Source organism: Leptidea sinapis, chromosome 5 (genome assembly GCF_905404315.1).
Source record: "Leptidea sinapis chromosome 5, ilLepSina1.1, whole genome shotgun sequence".
Classification (NCBI taxonomy): Eukaryota; Metazoa; Arthropoda; class Insecta; order Lepidoptera; family Pieridae; genus Leptidea; species Leptidea sinapis.
The window spans coordinates 297,267-316,486 of record NC_066269.1 but is presented as its reverse complement, the minus strand read 5'-3'; the positions used below and the strand labels follow the sequence as shown (position 1 = coordinate 316,486).

The 19,220-nt window shown below is 36.8% G+C and overlaps 1 protein-coding gene across 1 annotated transcript in view; it reads left to right on the top strand.

Moving 5' to 3' along the window:
• The window catches only part of LOC126964465 (uncharacterized), a 35,623-nt gene that overhangs the window by 5,702 nt on the left and 10,701 nt on the right, over window positions 1-19,220 (top strand). Inside the window, exons 2-5 of the mRNA XM_050807582.1 lie at window positions 2,274-2,459; window positions 4,012-4,169; window positions 5,357-5,436; window positions 12,908-13,165. The gene's annotated coding sequence lies outside the window, so the exon portion shown is untranslated. The remainder of the gene's footprint in view (window positions 1-2,273; window positions 2,460-4,011; window positions 4,170-5,356; window positions 5,437-12,907; window positions 13,166-19,220) is intronic.

Genomic DNA, 19,220 nt, shown 5'->3' with positions numbered 1-19,220 from the left:
GACACCTTAAGGAATTACTGAAGTTGAGCGGTTCAATAGAGCGGAGCCAAAGTAGAGTGCCGTATCGTCAGCGTACTGAGCGAGCTGGACATTCGGAAACTTGGGAATGTCGCTCGTGAAGAGCGAGAAAAGAATGGGAGAGAGGACTGAACCCTGTGGCACGCCAGACCTGATGGGTCTGGGTGAGGATAGGGTGCCCTCTACTCGATATCGGAAGGAGCGATCAGTAAGGTAGGCTCGTATGATGCGCACGAGCCTGTCTGGCACTCCCAGTTGATACAGCTTGAATACTAAGCCGTTGTGCCATACCTTGTCGAATGCCTTCGCGACATCGAAAAACACGGCTGCCGTGGTAGCGTGAAGTTGACGCCGTACGAGAATGTACTCGGTGAGTCGGTGAGCCTGCTGGGGACACGAGTGAGCGGTTCTGAATCCGAACTGTATGTCGGGTATCAGGTTGAGCTCCGCGATGATTAAGACGCGCGAGAATTAATCTTTCGTAAAGTTTCCCGATCGAGTTAATTAAGCTAATAGGCCTATAGCTACTCGGATTAGCTTTAGGTTTATTGGGTTTTGGGATACCGATAACAATGGAATCTTTCCATTGTTCGGGGAACGCGCTATTAGACAATAGAATATTAAAAATGGTAACCAATAAAGTAATAAGAGTCGAGGGTAGGATTTTAAGAACCCTATTGTTTATAGTGTCGGGCCCCGGGGCCTTCTTGGAGTGAAGCTCCTTAATGATTAGCTTCACCTCTTCGTAAGAGGTGGGTTTTATTACATCGCCTGAAGGGCTCAGAGCGGAGCGACGTTCAACTTCACGATCAACTTCGTCAACGTGTGTCGGGGCTTTAACTGACGCATCGAACCAGGGCTGTGATCTGCCACCGATCGCTACTACAGAGCTTGGTATAAAATATCCATGCCCTGCAGCATCACATCGGCTACTGCAACGGCGCAGGCACTAGGATCATCCGAAGGGAAACAAACCTTGCCCCAAGGGTAGGATGCAAAAAAGGAACGCATCCTATCCCAATCTGCTGACTTGTAGTGCCAAACGCGGCGGGTCGCTGGTGGTCTGCGACGTTGGAGTCGGATAGGCACTACACTCCTGACCAGGCAATGGTCGGACGTTCCGAGAGGGGCGTCGACAAAGACCTGGTAGCCATCGGGATGTGTAGTCAGCAGAAGATCTAATAAGGACGGCATGTGGCTATCCACATCCGGGAGCCGCGTTGGCGACTCAACCAATTGGGACAGACCATACGCCAATGCAAAATTATGCACAGATCGCCCTGCGTAGTCTATGGTACGTGATCCAAGCCATTCGGCATTGTGCCCGTTGAAATCACCCAAGACTACGATTTCAGCGGAGGGGATCTGTGCAAGCACGTCGTCAATTGCCGTCAACGCAGCCCATGAGATGATCGGTTTCTGCGTTACCACTATGGGACCTGTAGACACACGCATAGATACGGACGCGGTCCTCTAAATCTTCGCGGAGCCAGAGAGTAGACAGGTCCCTACCCTCAAAATTGCCGAGACGGCGACAGTAGATATCCTCCCTAACGTACACACATACCCCGGCATGAGGCAAAAAATTGTGCTCAATTTTGTACCCGGGGTACGTTAAATATGAGGTATCGCTAGGTCGAGATATCTGCGTCTCAGTAAGGAAACACAAGGCCGGCTGCGCCGTCTCAAGGTGGTGGTGGACGGCGTTTAAATTGGAGTGAATTCCCCTGATATTGCAATAGTCCACGTTGAGCGTGGACCGGGGTGCCGTGGTGTTTCTGCCTCGTTTGTCCTCGGTCATGCGCGGTTCTGTGCCCACCCCAAAATACGAAGGGCAGCCCAAGCGAGAGTGCTCGGGGAGGGATTCTCCGGCTCATATTTTGTGTTGGGGGGGGGGGGGGGGGGGTAAGGGATGGCCACCGGTCCTCGACACTAACCTATGCGAAACATAGCGGCACTAGGCCGCTACTTCACGCCGGTATTCTGTGCGAGTGTGGTAATTAACCTGGACGAGTCTGGCCCGATTGTGCTGACGTCATAAGACGGCAGCGTGACTCTCCCACTTCTAAAAAGCCCTTAGTCGCCTCTTACGACACCCAGGGGCCTGGGACTCCCCTATTCTTTTTACGCCCCGGGTAAAGTACAGGGCACGACCATGCAAGAAATTGAATATCCAACTAACTATTTTTAAGGATATTATATAATAATTATTATATATGTCCCTATATTATATATAATAATTATATATAATATAGGGACATTTAAGGATAGAAGAATGGATGATAATTGTTCTAAATCAACATTATTAAATGCTCCTACAACATCCAAAAAAACACCAGCCAATATCTTATTGTCAATCTGGGCACTATGGATGTCAAGACATAAATGCCGTATACTCTCACAAGCAGAACGACCGCATCGAAATCCAAATTGATTATTAGGTAAGAGGTTGTTACTTTCAATATAAAATATTAATCTCTGTTTTATTAATTGTTCAAAAATTTTACCAACACACGAGCTTAGTGTGATAGGACGATATGAATCAGCTGAACTAGAATCTTTCCCATGCTTTAAAATTGGAATTAGACAGTCTGTTTTCCATTCTTCTGGAATAGTGGAGTTGTTCCATAGGAGATTTAATATTTTTAGACACTTATTTAAGTTAGAAGAGTTTAGGAGTTTAAACATTTTATAACTTATAAGAAGTTGTCACTTATTTTTAGGTTGATGAGTAATTTTGTGACAGTGGTAGTTGGTTTTAGGTACTGAATTTTCTACCGCTCTAAGAATTATGGAACAGAAGTTATTGTAAGACTTCTGTAGATTACAATTATTTATTTCAAATTGTTTTGACAAGTCATTTACTAAGTTCTCATATTGGTCCCAATTTACTATTTTCAGATTACTGTGTGGAGGAATGTTGGATGGAATGGAAGAACATTCAGTTTCCGACACTACCATGGAAAATTTTGTGATTGTAGGCAAGTGATAGCTGCCCAAAGAGTCCTGATGAATTTTCCATTCACAGCACAGGAATAATGAAGATGATACTATTGTTAGATCTAGTCCATTTGGTCTCCAAGAATTAGTACCCACTGTAGTTGGTTGATCATTATTTAAGAGCATTAAGTCATTATCGTCCATTACATCCATGATGTCTCTACCTCTAGAATTGGTTCTATTACAACCCCAAATGGTATGGTGAGCATTAAAATCACCAGCAGTTATTAGTGGTTTTGGAATACTATGCAACAGTCTATTAAATTTAGATTTGTCAAAGTTAGGTACACTGTTGCCAGGACTATAAAAACTAACAATTGAGATGTCTTTTTGTTTGTATTTAATTTTGATTGCTACATTTTGCAAGGAGCTATCAGAAAATGTTTCTAAATTTTGAAAATAAATGCCATTTGTAACAAAAATTGCTACACCATTGTGATCATTACCGCAATCATTTCTTATTATTGTATAGCCTCTGATAGAAAACTGTATATTTGGTTTAAGCCAAGTTTCTGATATAAGTGCTATGTTCTGCTCATAGAGTAGGTTTTGAAACTCAAGTCTGTTACTCAACAGACTGAGCATTCCACTGTACTATGTTAAGTTTGTGACAGTTGAATGTGACGTTTTATTTTTAATTTGTATGGTATCTTTAATAGCTGAACTAATTGCGTGTGAGCTAATGCTTTGATTCTATGTTTTATTTAGTGTAATGACTTTGATTATTGATTCTGTAATTAGGTTCATTGCTGCTGGATTGGATAAAGTTAAATTAATTATGTGTTGTGTGTTCTCTGTCTTATTGAGTGATGGAAAGTTTGTTGGATGTTTAAATAAATCTGATAATGGTGTTTTACTTTTATTTTTACTATCCAATATCTTTTTTTGTTTTGTAGGGCATTGACATGATACTGCAAGACCGGTTACCTTTACAGTGTACACATACTGCTTTGTCAATAGGTATAGTACATTCTTTATATGAATGATTTTCAGTGCAGATTGAGCAACGCTGAGCATTCTTACAGAATTTAGCCAAGTGGTCAAACCTAAGGCATCGGAAATACTGCTTAACTGGCGGCACATAAGGTCGCACTGGTAGACGCCACATCTTTAAGTGAACGTAATCTGGGAGTGAAGTAGATGACGCAAAGGTAATAATGATTGCCTGTGTAGGTTGTAATATAAAACCACTATCGGATTTGTTTTTTTTTTCATTATACGCCGAACAGAAATATTTTTTTTTATACTTGGCAAAGATTTTAATTTTTTTTGTTGGACATATCAATAGGTACGGAGGAAATCACTCCAGACAATTCAGTGGCACCAGCTGAGATGGACGCCTTAATATTTTGTTCCCTTAAAAATGTCGTGTTGTCTAGGAATGTATTAGCCAAATTGGGTCGTTCAAACACTACTCCTATCTTATGTTTGTTAAGTTTCTTAAGATATTTAATGCCTTTAATGAAGCGCGATAAGCAGCTACTAAGAGTTAGCATGTCACGACTACCAAGTGGCTGTTCAGTGACACTCTCTATGAAGACTATAAATTCATGACCGGCACCTGCGTCTTCCGGATATCGGCGACAATAGTCGGCCACCTATATGGCAAATAAAAGTCCTCGTGGTCTTCCAATACTGTACGCGAATCTGAGTATTCGCTACTTTCAGAGGTGGAACCTAGAATAGACTCACCTTTATCTCGTTCCGGCTTGATTTTTTTCCGCCTTTTCGACATCTCTTAGCACAAACCTAAATCACTAAATATATAGACTTTTACTTATACTAAACAAATTAAATGATAACCATATACAAATACTTAGATACTTTTAAAAAATATGAGGATTATATACAATGTAATAGAAATATTGAATTTTATAGTTATAAAGACCGCCCTAAGCTTTCAAGAGTTCCCGCGCTTTTTTCCAATCGATACCATTGAGCATGATTTCATCATCCTTAATAGCTACGTACCACAGATGAGTTTACATTTATATTTAGTTATGTTCAGTGGGGCGACACTTCTAAGGTGATTTTCGGAAATGTCGCAACTCAAATTCTGTTGGGGAGGTAAATCATGAAATGTGTGGAAATCATGACCAACATTCATAAAAAATATTTTCTTGAATGTTCAATGTTGTAGTTTTGTTTTTTTTCCCCCACTTTTTGGCCTGCAAAGCAGTTTTGTTATCAGCCAGGCTTGTTGGTTTCGATTCGAATTTGACAACTGACAAGCGTGCTTAGAAAATTCAAATTTTTGAAAATTTTCAACTGATTTTTTGTTGTAAATTGAAATGAATTGGAGAAAAAAGAGGATACAAATCGACAATTACAATTGCAGGTAGCGTATCACAAATGTGGTGTACGAAAGTGACCAAAGTCTAACACCTTTTTACCAAGTTTTCCTTTAGATCCTGATGGGTAAGTAAGACACCGTATTTACTTTAATTATTATTATATTTAGCACTGCATATCTATGTACGGATATTATATTTTACTATTTCACAAGTTTACAACAGTAAAAACTAAGTGCATGATTTATAACTGAGTTCAAGAGGTTATACACAATGATATTTAAAAGTATAGATAGGTTACGTAGACAACATTCGATGTTTGGAAATGATACACTAACGCACACAGGAATAATTTAACATTGCCATAGCACACTACATTACAATTACACGTCAAAGAAGGATAGTAAATGCAATTATCGCAAGCGAAAAAGAGATAACTCTAATTTGCTAATTACTTCGTATTTGTATAGAGAAAATACAGTTAATTCATCAGATGTGTTTTTTTACCGTACACCGTGATTGATACCTATTCATTCATGAGTTCATGTAGTAAAAGCTATAAAGTAGTAAAACTGCATTGAAATTAGGTAGAAAATGTGTCATTGATTTTATAAAAAAATAATTTAATATTGATTATAATATAAAGCCACATTGATGATTAATTATTTATATATAAAATAATAAAAAAACATAGACACCAAAACAAAACCCAAATGTTTGAATGCCGATGAATGGAAATTTGTTAAGGGTCCCTGTTAAGGTTTGTAATCGATTACAGTTTGATTAGATTATTATTATTATTATTAGATTCAACGGGGTATCATTAAATGATGACTTAATGGTTGGTCCCACACTTCAGCCTGGGTTACGACATTTACTCATGCGATGGCGTTGTTACCCGATTTACTCGTCGCAGATATTGTCAAAATGTATCGACAAGTGAAGGTGGCGGAGAGCGACGCAGATTATCAACGTATATTATGGCGTGATGACCCAAACGATGTAATAAGACATTTTCGTTTATTAATAGTCACTTTTGGTACATCATCAGCACCATATTTGGCTGTGCGAACTCTTCAAGAACTAGTCCGTAATTATGGTAAAGAGTTTCCGTTGGCTTCAAATATAATACTAAAGGAGTTCTATATCGATGATTTAATGTCCGGTAGCCGAAGACATGCAAATATATGAAGAGATGACGGAATTACTGAATCGTGGTGGATTTCCATTACAAAAGTTTTCTAGCAATAGTCAGGAGTTGCTTAAAGAGATTAAGGTGGAAAACAGCGAGTCTAATCAAGCCATGGAAATTAAAATTGATGAAGTAATGAAAATACTAGGACTCACCTGGAATAGAGAAGAGGACAAGTTTCAGTTCACTGTCAAGCTTTCTTCGGTGGAATCACCAATAACCAAACGAAAGATTATTTCCGACATTGCTTGTCTATTCGATCCATTGGGTTGGATAGCACCAGTTGTGAACAAGGCTAAAATATTTATCCAACAGCTATGGTTATCTGGCGTTGATTGGGATAGCGAGTTTCCTAAGTCATTGCTTAAAAGCTGGTTGGAGTTCACGAATGATTTGAAATCTCTTACAACCGTTCGCATTTCTCGATGGATACGATCGAATTTAACTGATCAATGTCAAGAACTACATGGGTTCTGTGATGCATCAAACGCAGCCTATGCAGCTGTTGTTTATGCTCGCATAATTGATAATAGTGGCAACGTGCATGTGAGTTTGATAACTTCAAAAACTCGGGTAGCACCCATAAAGCAGGTCTCAATTCCACGTCTTGAGCTGTGTGGAGCTGTTTTGCTAGCAAGACTTTTAGATGAAGTTGGTCTCATTCTTGATGCTCCTAAACATCAAACTCACGCTTGGACGGATTCTTCTATCGTCTTGGCTTGGCTCAGAAGCCATCCAAGTCGATGGAAGACCTTCATTGCCAATAGAGTTTCCGAAATACATACCTTGTTGGATGGAAATCAGTGGTCCCATGTTATATCCAAAAGAAAATCCCGCTGATTGCGCTTCCAGGGGATTATCTGCAACAGAGTTTGTACGCAATGACCTCTGGAAACTGGGCCCTGAGTGGTTGTACAGTAGGTACATAGATTGTAGCAAGGGAGAAGAGAGAGACACATCTTTGGAAGAACGCAAACATAAGATTAGTAGTCACACTGTAACTAGTGATAAAGACGAAAATATATTTTCGAGATTTTCATCTCTAAGAAAACTTACCAGAGTGTTGTCCTTCTGCCGTCGAGTGTTGTACTGGAACAAACCTACTACATTAGTAACATTTTAACTGCTAAAGAATTACAAGAAACACTTATGATTTGTATTAAGATTTGTCAAAAAGAAAATTTTGAAGAAGATATGGGAAATATAAAGAATAATGAAAAATTAAATAAAACAAGTAAACTTACCACGTTGAATCCATTTCTGGGACGGGATGGTATTCTTAGAATAGGGGTACGGTTGCATAATGCTTCTTTGTCCGATGATATGAAGCACCCTATAATCATTCCACACAAATCACATTTTACTTACCTTCTTATACACGATGATCACGAAAGGACTCTTCATGGTGGTCCACAACTTGTCCTTAACTATTTGAGAAGCAAGTACTGGGTTATTGGAGCTAAAAGTGTTGTAAGACAATTTGTTAAAAAATGTGTGATCTGTATTCGCCATTCAGCCCAGGTTAACCAACAGATGATGGGAGAGCTACCCATATCCAGAGTAACAACACATCGACCTTTTCTTAGAAGTGGAGTGGACTATGCCGGTCCAATCAGTATTCGTACCACCAAAGGCCGTGGACATCGCTCAATGAAGGGGTACATTTGCCTTTTTATTTTTTTGTATGGCTACACGTGCCATTCACTTGGAAGTAGTCAGTGACATGACTTCTGAAACCTTTTTGGCAGCCTTTAAGCGCTTTGTTGCTCGAAGAGGTCACGTCACTGAACTTTGGAGTGATAATGGTACTACCTTTGTTGGCAGTGCACGAGAGCTAAAGAATTTATTCAATTTGGAAAGGTCTACTGTTGCTGAAGATATTCTCGATTTTTTATCCTCTAATGGTACTGCTTGGCACTTTATCCCTCCTCGTGCTCCAAATTTTGGAGGATTGTGGGAAGCTGGCGTAAAGTCTACTAAGTATCACCTTAAGCGTATTGTAGGTGACAAGACACTCACATATGAGGAGTTATCTACCGTATTGTCCCAGATTGAGGCTTGTCTTAATTCTCGACCTTTGACTCAGTTGTCCAACAATCCGGAGGATCCTCAGCCTCTAACACCAGCGCATTTTCTGGTGGGAGAACCATTAGTGTCTGTACCTGATGCTAACTGTGAAATGTCAACTATAAGTAGCCTAAAAAGGTGGCAGTTAGCTTAGAGAATGGTTCAAGATTTCTGGCGTAGATGGTCTCAGGAGTACTTGACGCAATTGCATCATAGATATAAATGGAACGCTACCATTCCAGAACCAAATATTGGAAGTGTGGTTTTAGTAAAGGAAGATGATTTACCTCCAACTAAGTGGCTTTTTGGTCTAATTGTAGATAAACATCCAGGTTTGGACAATCTTACTCGCGTAGGCACCCTCAAATACAAGGGAAATCTTATTAAACGGCCCGTATCTAAATTGATTATACTGCCTGTTTAGGATTAAATTTTTATTTTGTAGTAGATATGTATATTTTATATATATAAGAATTTAATTTTACACTGCGAATATTTTTCTTCATTTGTATTACTTGTCACTGATGTTTGCTGTTAAATTTATGATTTAGATTAAGATTCATAGTATTGATAAGTTGCATATAATATGTAAGTATTGTTGTTTTGGCTGGACTACGTCCATGGCGGCCGGTATGTTAAGGTTTGTAATCGATTACAGTTTGATATTGTTCATAGATGTCGCCCTAAGCCATCAAGGACGCATTATCTAAGTTTATTATAGAACTGTGACCTTACTTATTATGTAACTGGTGAATATACGATTGGTACGCCCCTATTAAGTGTTTTAATACCTTAGTTAGTGGGATATTCTTGGGATTTGTACAGTCCCACTTTTACAATTTGACTACCAACAACAGTTATTATTTTCTGTATCTTATATTATTTATTAATGTCTTTTTGTTGAGGGTTTATTACAATAAGGTAATGGGAGAAGAAGAAAATGATCCATTGATTCTTCTGCAGTTAGCAAGGGATATACTGAAAAAACTCCTACGTAAACAAATAGCACTCACTGTCTACATCCGCTACCTACCCTAAAACTTGTTTTAGTAGTTTGATAGTTCAGCTACCTACGCACTTGTTTATTAAAAATTATTACATTCACTGCAACAATGACTTTTTTACATAATTTCCTAAAATATTCTACCGCGATCATCCCACAACAGACAGCATCAATATTTTGTCATTTCTGTACGTTAATCTATGATCGGCTTGGCTGCGATCGGCCTTGTCATGGCAACATATTTATTTTGTTTGATAAATAATGAAATGAAATAAAATGTTATAATTCATGATTTATCAACTGTGGTATATACTTAATTCTATGTTTTTTTTTACTTTCGTAATTAGTGCATCTTTCCATAACATATGACGGCATTTTAATGTTGTACCTATATCAAATTGTAAGCATTTCCGTCAACAACAAACGCGTGTGTACCGTTTTCGTATCGAGAGAGTGAGTACGACCAAAGGAACCAATTGACTCAATTTAGGGGATTGATTTTCGGCGCGCTAGTGACATATCTACCTCTTTTAATACTATAATATCATTGGTTATACAGTAATTTTCGTCTAATAATTGTATAGTAGAATCTGTAGCTGTACTTACAACCAATAATATCAATTAATACAAATGTCTAATACCTAAATTGTAACGTAGCATTATAGATCGTAGAAATAGTAATCGTGCATAATATATGTATACATAATAACTGTAATAAGCGTATGCCGAAAGATTCGTTCTGACAAGAACATTTTATTTTATATAACGTAATATTAGCTCTGATAAGAACCATTTCATAATGCTGTACAACAACTCAGAGAATCATACAGATCACCTCACCTCAGTGAAGTTTCAAGCATCGTATTTTCTCTCGACGATCGCAGACATACTCACGTGATCAGTCATATGCTCCGCGTTACACAACCGCACAGCAAGGCCGAGCGTCCTCGAATGACGCGTCGGGACTCGGGCGTCGATCGCTATTCATGCAATTTTAATCAATGAGCAATACCGTAGGTGCGGAATGCTCATTGACATCGTATGATCGAGGTTCGACGCAAGTTTACACAAACTGCGATAGCATTAGTTTTAGAGCGAGATAGAACACATAATATTATTCTCAATTCTTATTGAATGAAACGTTTTACTATTGGTTAAAATGTAAGCTTTAGTATTGGTGTGTATTTTCTGAACTTGTAAATATTTTTTAAGTAACGATTGTAATTGGTTAACTAGTTTTAAGGATTTTGTATATATATCGTGTAACCTTTTAATAAATTATATCTTCCATATATCTTCCACATATTCCTCACAGTCAAGCAGTTGTTTTATTTAATCGCCAAACGCTCAGTCTCTAAAAATCTATGAAAACATGTGTTTTCATTATGTTTGTATAATATCTCATTCCAACCAAAATTTGTAGATACATGTAGGTATTGTTTATTGAAGAAAAGTAATGACTTGATCTCACTTGTACACTTCGCGAAATTAAATATTTTTCAAATAATATTGTACAGATGTAATATAATGAAATTACTGCCAAATAAACTTATCTTTGTGATACATGGTGGTATTTTGTATAGATAGCTTTAGGTAGCTTATACCTTATTTATTTATAGTATTTAGATTCTCAATATTTCAAATTGATCTAGTTATGCAAAAAACAGCCATGTGGGTAAATGTACGAATAGAGTTATAAGCATTTTTCTGTCGATAGTTGCACTTGGGTTATGTTTTGATTTTCTGGTAATTTTAAAGGTGAACAATATTTATTTAATTATTGTTTATTTGTTTAACCTATCCAGTATTATGAACTGTTGCTATTAAAGCAAATAATTACGTTTTAGACGTGGCTGTTTCATACAAAAAAGCATATTTTACACTTATCACAATAAAGCTTAATCCACCCACATTAGTTCACTGTGTTTTGAGTTATTTTTGAACAACAAAATAAATAAAAAAGCATACATGCCATTCGGCCATAATTTACTTAACTGACTCATAACGACATATTCTCCTTCTAGATTGTCAAAACCACGACATATGTCCAAACAGTTATAAAATCATCTTGATCTGAAATCAGATTTCATACATGTGCAATGGGTCAACGAAAACTTGAGTCTTCTGGGGTTTAAATTGGAAAAGGTTCATTTTACCCCATTCCGCAACCTTCTCAACAGAGGACTCGATAGAAGACACAAGTCTCGAGAGAGCCCCGCATGGCCCGTGTATACGGCATCACTACTGTCGTCTACATAGCAATGCATGTTGGAGGCGTGCATCATCATGTATCATTGATATGCAGAAGAAACAGTGTAGGAGATAGCATACAGCCTTTGTGAACACCAGTGTGCACGGGCTTTGAATCCGAGCAATAACCGTTGACGACTTGTATGCTGCACTCAGTGAGGTGGTTGTTGGTTGAATGGAAGTTTTGAGCGAACCGCCTTGTGCCATACACGATCAAAGGCCTTCGCTATATCCAGACTAACTGCCAGGCCTTCTCCCTTGCTTTCGATGGACGCGTCCGTCTTTATGTTAGGATACCAGAAGGTCACCCGGAGAGCGGCCAGCGTAAGCCGTACTGACCACCGTAACCACCTCTTGTGAACCACGTCCAGTCAGACCGTTTACTCATGTATAAGAGTAGCTTTGGTTACAATAGCACACTTTAATTATAAAGCCTTTTCTTTTGTAAAATATCACATTTGTTTGAATCCGCGGCAATGGCTTTGCAGATCAAAATATGCAATATATTGTATTTATATATATATATATATATGTATTTTTTTAGCTAGGTTCAAATTTGGTAGGTCAAAATTGGCTGCATCTTACACCAAGCTGACTGTTTTTTACAAAACTCATTTGTTGAAGTGGCTGGATTTGACAGCTTATTATCTGCGAGATTAATAAAGATATCGACATGGGTGTTTTTGTAAAAAACTCGCTATATCTAAATTAGCATGGCTGCTTTTATAACTCATTTTTTGAAAAAATGTGATATGCCTGTCCAAATTCAAATGCTCAGAATCCTTTATTGTATAATAAAACTGTAATAACTTTACCTATCCCTTGCAATTAAAATAATTTTTTTGTCATTGAAAAAAATGCGTTCATTGTGTTTGACATTCCACATCTTTTTAAATCAATTTGAAACAAATTTTTCCATGATGGCATAGTGAAATTCGAAAGAAAAATTGCTAAATGGTGTCATTTGAAAGAAGCAGAAAAAAGAAATATAAATTTTTTACATTTCATTTCACAACCCATACTTCAACAGCTTCAATTCAGTTGTGAATCTGACATACAAAATTTAAATGTGTGTTTATTTTGCAGCTCAAGCACTAAGCAATAGGATGGCTGCAGTTTTGAAGATGATGGTGGGGAGCAGTTCAAATTTAGAATATATTTACAACACTGCATGTGCTATTGAAGAAATGGACAAACTTTTCGACTGCACTAATGGACGAGCGTCACCAAAGGACGTCAAAAAAGGCATTTGGCTAAATGTATCAAAATAATCAGAAAATGACGAACCTTGGAATTATTATTTAAAATATACTAGCTGCCCCGACAGACGTTGTTCTGTAAATAGTAAAAAAAAACAACTGTTTTATATTTCAAAACATCAAAAATTATTTCGTAAATATGCTCCCTGTTGTTAGAATGAAATTGTTTCACAGCGGAACTGTCAAACCGTGCGTCACTAAATTCTCTCATAGAAAATATGTCCATACAAAACAAATATTGAAAATAAAAATATTTATGGGTCCCAAATCGAAATAATAACTACCCTATCTCTCAAGTTGGACCAAACTGCACTCCATGAAGTAATCACCATTAAAATCCGTTCATTAGTTTAGGAGTCCATTGAGGACAAACATTGTGACACGAGATTTATATATATTAAGATTGACAAAGTAAAATGTTTAAAAATCTTACTTGCAAATTCAATCTCGAAATGTGTGTTGCATTAAAGGTTTTTTTAAACATCTTTAAAATCATTGAAAGGTATTTGGCATTTTCTTAATAAAGGCTAATTTAAAATATTTGTATTTACGCAACTTAAACCAAGATTCCTTGAATAATTGGTTTGTTAACATAAGACAGTACAGGGCAACAAACAGAAATACCATGTGTAAGGCTGCTTTAAAATCCTGTGTAATCTCACGTTTGTCAGGTCGGCAGACCCATGATTCAAATTGTGAAGTTGATTATATCAACTTTTTTATATCTTTTAATTAATTATTAACACAGAAATCAGAGTCTACCTTAGAGCCAAATTCTGTACCAAATGTAGATTCAGGGAGTGATACTTACATTTGTTACCCTGTGCTGTATTTGCCTGAAGATTCAGAAATGGAATATTTTGAAAGTTCACTCTGCAGCTTTGAACAGCAACCAGTTGTATATTATGTTAGTGGGTACTTAGCTGCAAGAGTCTTTACTAAATTCAACTGTGAATGTTGTGATTTTTTTGGAAGAGGTCAACCCAGATATGGAAAATCCTCTTTATTACATTACATATTTATGCACTAACCTATTCAAAAAAGGAATTGTGTAATCTACTAAATAAAGCAAAAAATATATTACACATTTGCCAGTATTCTATCTTACTACTAAGTACATGCTGTAATATGTCATGGTTTAAATGTGAAGTTCATTGTTACGGAGTTAAGGTCGAGATTTGTTTGAGGTGATTGATTTTAAAGAAAACACGTGCAGTTGATTCAATGCTGTATTGGACACAAATGTAAAAACAAAGTATTACAAGTTACAACGCTTGCATATAACTATAACTAGCTATTGAAAACGGATCGCACATTCATTATAACAATGTAACAGATATTTATTTAGTTTAATAGGCGAACTCTTTATAAAAGGTCATGTGTGTTTTTGTGAAATTCAATAGTAATTTATTCGAGAATGTTTGTGACACCAACCCTCAAAGAACCCACAGGGATCCAAATAGATTTTTATTCGATGAAATCCCACTGACCTTGCAGTATGATAAAAGCTGCCATGCTATGAGTATCAGAATATACTGCCACTTCATTTATAATTATTAAATAAAAAACTTTTTAAGAAAAAACTTAACCGTGGTTAAGTGAGTGATTATTTTATTCGACTAATAAATTTCTAATTTTTTTTATGACAATAAGGGACAAGATGAGCAGGACGTTCTGATGGTAATGTGATGAAATGAAACGTTAAACTTTTTATTAATAATTAATTAAACAATATTTATAAATTATTTTATAATTATGTTAGTCTGTCATTATTTTATTGTTATGTTACTGATATGCAGACATTTTACATACAGACAGAGGCCAACGCACTTTTACGCCACATGCATTAACTTAGGTCATTTGGACAATCAGTTCGTTATCGGTACTCAATCACGCCGCGCGTATCTCATAAACATATCATTTATCAACTATCAATATATCACTTATCACTTATCAACAATCAATATATCAACTATCAAAGACTTTTACTTCTCTCGGACTTATCATTAAAGGTGTATCTCATACATCTTTTTGGTCCTTCGAAAGTGACCTCGCGAGTGACTTATGTGACGTATATTCGGTGTACGTGAATCTTGTTGCAAGTGAGGATTTACACTGCAGTTATCGGAGCAAAAATCAAGATCAATCAGATTACTTCACATCGTAAGCCGGGGTTCGTACGATAACCATCCAATTAAGGCGTATACTTTTATTTGCTTTACCTATATCAACGCAATAACATAATCACCAGCAAATATGTCCAACATCGAAGACTTCCTACAAACTCAGGAGCAGATCACCGCTGCAATTCAGCAGGTATTTACCAACTTCAAAAAAGACGGATCTGATCGTAAAACGTCAACCTATATGAAGCAGCGATTAGAAACGTTACATAATTATTGGCATGAGTATCAATCGAATCATATAAAATTATGTGGGTTTGAGGATAAGTCTCACCTCTATTTCTTATCAAATAAGTTTGACGTAACAAGGGATAGGTTATCGAATATAAGGGCTACTATACAAAATTACCAGCCAAGGGCCGATACTAGCAGACCTTCGACTCCGCTTATTAAGCCGGCTACACCTATCGGCATGCCGAGTTCTATTCAAATCACAGAACCAGGCTCATCATCTCGTTCTCAAAGCGTAACTAGCAAAACTGATGAAATGTTAAGGAAGCAAAGTAGTCATTTCAAAGCCTTCGAACATAGCATCTCTAATATCAAGCTTGATAATATAAGGGAATAGTGGGAGTTCGATCATCTGCTGCGTATCATCCAAGCTCGTTGGTCAGCGATCGACTCGTTGCATTGGGAGCTGGACAGCGAGTTGTGTGGCCGCGAATCAGAATATGAAGCTAAATACTTCAGATTTGAATGAAAGTGTACCGAAATTATTAACGAAATCAATAGGAAAATGTGGTCGTCATCCCACCGAGAACATGCTACACCCCAATTAGAACTACCCAGCTTCAACGGTAACTATCATCAATGGACCTCATTTAAGGATCTATTTATAGAGCAACAACCCTACACTATCGAGCGCTCAGCGGATGCAGTTTTTGAAATCTAAACTTAAAGGTGAGGCTGAGCGACTCATACAACATTTAACAATATCATCAGGCAACTACGCCACTTGCTGGGATATATTAACCCATACATACGATCATAAGAAATTAATTCTCAATTCTCACTTAGACATATTATTTGGAATTCCTATTATGCAGCAGGTATCAGTAAACCATCTGAAAAGAATCCATGATACTACACGTGAGACCTTAAATGCCACTAAAAATCTTGATGTTAATATCGACACGTGGGACCCACTATTGGTCTATATTTTATGTCAAAAATTAGATTCCGAGACCCATAGTGAAACGTAGCATCAGTAAAGCAGCCGAGAGAAGTACCCATTATATCAGAATTTTTATCATTTATAGAAAATAAGTTTACAACAATGGAAAGTTCTAAACGCAAGCAAGAGGCGCAGGGTAAATCTATTATATGAAACCCTAATTACAACAGTTCAATGCAGTGGGGGATTTACAGCCTGTAGTTTGTAGTATTTGCCGTCTGTAGGCTATTAAATTTATGCCGCCTTTAAATTTTGATATCAATTTTCTATCAATAAAATTCCAACCTTATGATTTGTGCTCCATCATCCTCGTTACATAAACTATGATACTAAACAAACGGGAAACCGTTTGTTTAGTATCATTGAGAACTATGGTACCGTGTTAGATCCTTGATTATTTTTCACCAAAGAATTATCAAAAAATATTATTTTATGCAAAAAATATCTCAATCATGTACCACTTTTAAAGTAAGGTAAGCTGTAAGGGAGCTAAACCGTTTAGCTTTTCTCGACTTAAAGTCGATCGTAGGTAGTTCTTTACTCTCTTCAAGCAAGAGAAGCTTCTTTCATCTGAACAATTTATCGCTGGTGTAAAGAAAATACGAAGAAAGAACCATACGAAGTACTATATCCAAGTTTGGATAAATGTTTCCTAGATTTTGTTCTCGCAAGAATGAAGGCACTTTTTAATGAACCAGAAATTGGTTTTATTGAAATTCTTTCAGACGAAAGGTAGCTTTGAAACGGTACGCACTCGTGAACTAAGTCTATTTCTAAATCTAAGATACATCATCGTTACCATCAGAACTGATGGTAACAACTCACTCATACAACATACAACCATTACCGCCGTTTCCACTTTTTCAATTTTCTAATCAGCAAATTGACTAACTTCATATTTTGTGAAAGGCATTTTTTTACCGTCAAGTCGCAGTCGTTCAAATACCAGTTAATCGATTAATTTAAACCAAAAGACTATATATCTATAAGATAAGGAATTAGTTTTTTATTTAATAGTAATTAGTCAATTTTAGTCAGTATTTTTACGCTTTAAGAAATAACTTTTTGAAATTGAATTTGACAATTAGCAAACTTGTCATCTCATAATTATTGGGTACACGGAGAAAAAATTATAGCAGTTATCAGTAAAGAAAATATATAAAAAATACTAAATTTCGACCATAATATCGAATCGCTATGGCGTTATTCTAAAAATTCATTCATCAAATTCATTAATTTCAAGACAGTAGAAGGTAGTAATTTATCTCTATCTGTACTTAGTGCATATTATATCTATTGTTTTGGAATAGTGAATTTGAAGTACACTTACTTACAATTTGTCTAAACATGTGTGGATATACTAAATTTTTCAATGTAGCAATGAACATAAGCGCCTTGTTTGATTACAGACAGTTAGAAATTCTGCACAGATCGCACCCTCACTGTAAGTCGTTAAGGAGTCCTATTGACCATCATATTCGACTACGACTACTAATTACTTGACCATAACTTTGTTATAATAGATGAGATAAATATCCAAATAGCATAAAAAAGATTCGGCCGAGTATCGTTAATTTGCTCATAAGAATTGAAGAGTTCCGATACTTTGTAATGGATTCTAATGGACGTAATCAGAACTTAACCAAACTCACTATACTGCCCTTGAAGTATATGCTTTCCAATAAAAAAGAATCGTCAATATCGGTTCGCCCAGTGGAAAAGATTGAGGTAACAAACATAAAAAAACACAGATGAATTGAGAACCTCCTCCTTTTTTGAAGTCGTTTAAAAAATATGAAGTAAATTTGCCGCCCTAGGCTCCAGCCTACTCAGCCTGCTGGTAAATCCGCCACTGGTTCAATGACTTCGAGTTCAAAGTATCAAAATAATTCAAATGTCAAGCAATCAATTTCACGGAATATGTCGCAATCAATTTACAACAATTAAAATGTTTATACGAGTAAATATTATAAATGTCCCATATTCAGAAACGATGACCACGGAATATTCTACTGCCGACAATTTCTAGAAATGCCTCCAATATCAAAACGAAAAACAATCACAAAGTTTAATATTTGTCAAAATTGCCTTCATTGCCATAACGGCTTGTATCTCCGATAAAAAGTGTCGTGAGTGCAATCAGGCACATAATACTTTACTGCATGAGGCGTTTACACAATCGGACGGTGCACACATGCATAGTGCAACGACCTCAAGGAAATTCGCAAACGCAGCACCGTCGGCGCCGGAGTCAACGAACGCTATTCGTAGCAATTCTCACGTGTCACTACAAAATGAAATTCCAGATGTCCTATTAGCAACAGCTGTTATAAAAGTTCAAACATCAAAAGGATCATACATCTATTTACGCGTTTTACTAGACCAGGGATCGCAGGCGTCGCTTATCACTGAAAACGCGGCGCAGCGCCTAGGGTTGCCTCGTTTCAAATGCCAAGGTGTGATCTCTGGAATTGGTTCAAATGAAAACAATTGTATGGGAATTTTGCACATCAAATGCTATCTGTAAACAGCGATTTTGAATTTGAAACCAAAGGTCTTATCATAAAAAATCTTGTGAAAAATCTACCCAGTCATTCATTCAGCAAACCAGCATGGCCTTATTTACATAACATAACATTAGCAGATCCCGATTTTAATACCAGTCGTCCAATAGACATGTTACTTGGGGTTGCTATTTATTCCTTAATTTTATCAAGAGTTACTACTTGCTATTGCTCAAAACACTCGTTTGGGTTGGATCTTAAGTGGCAATGTGAGACCCC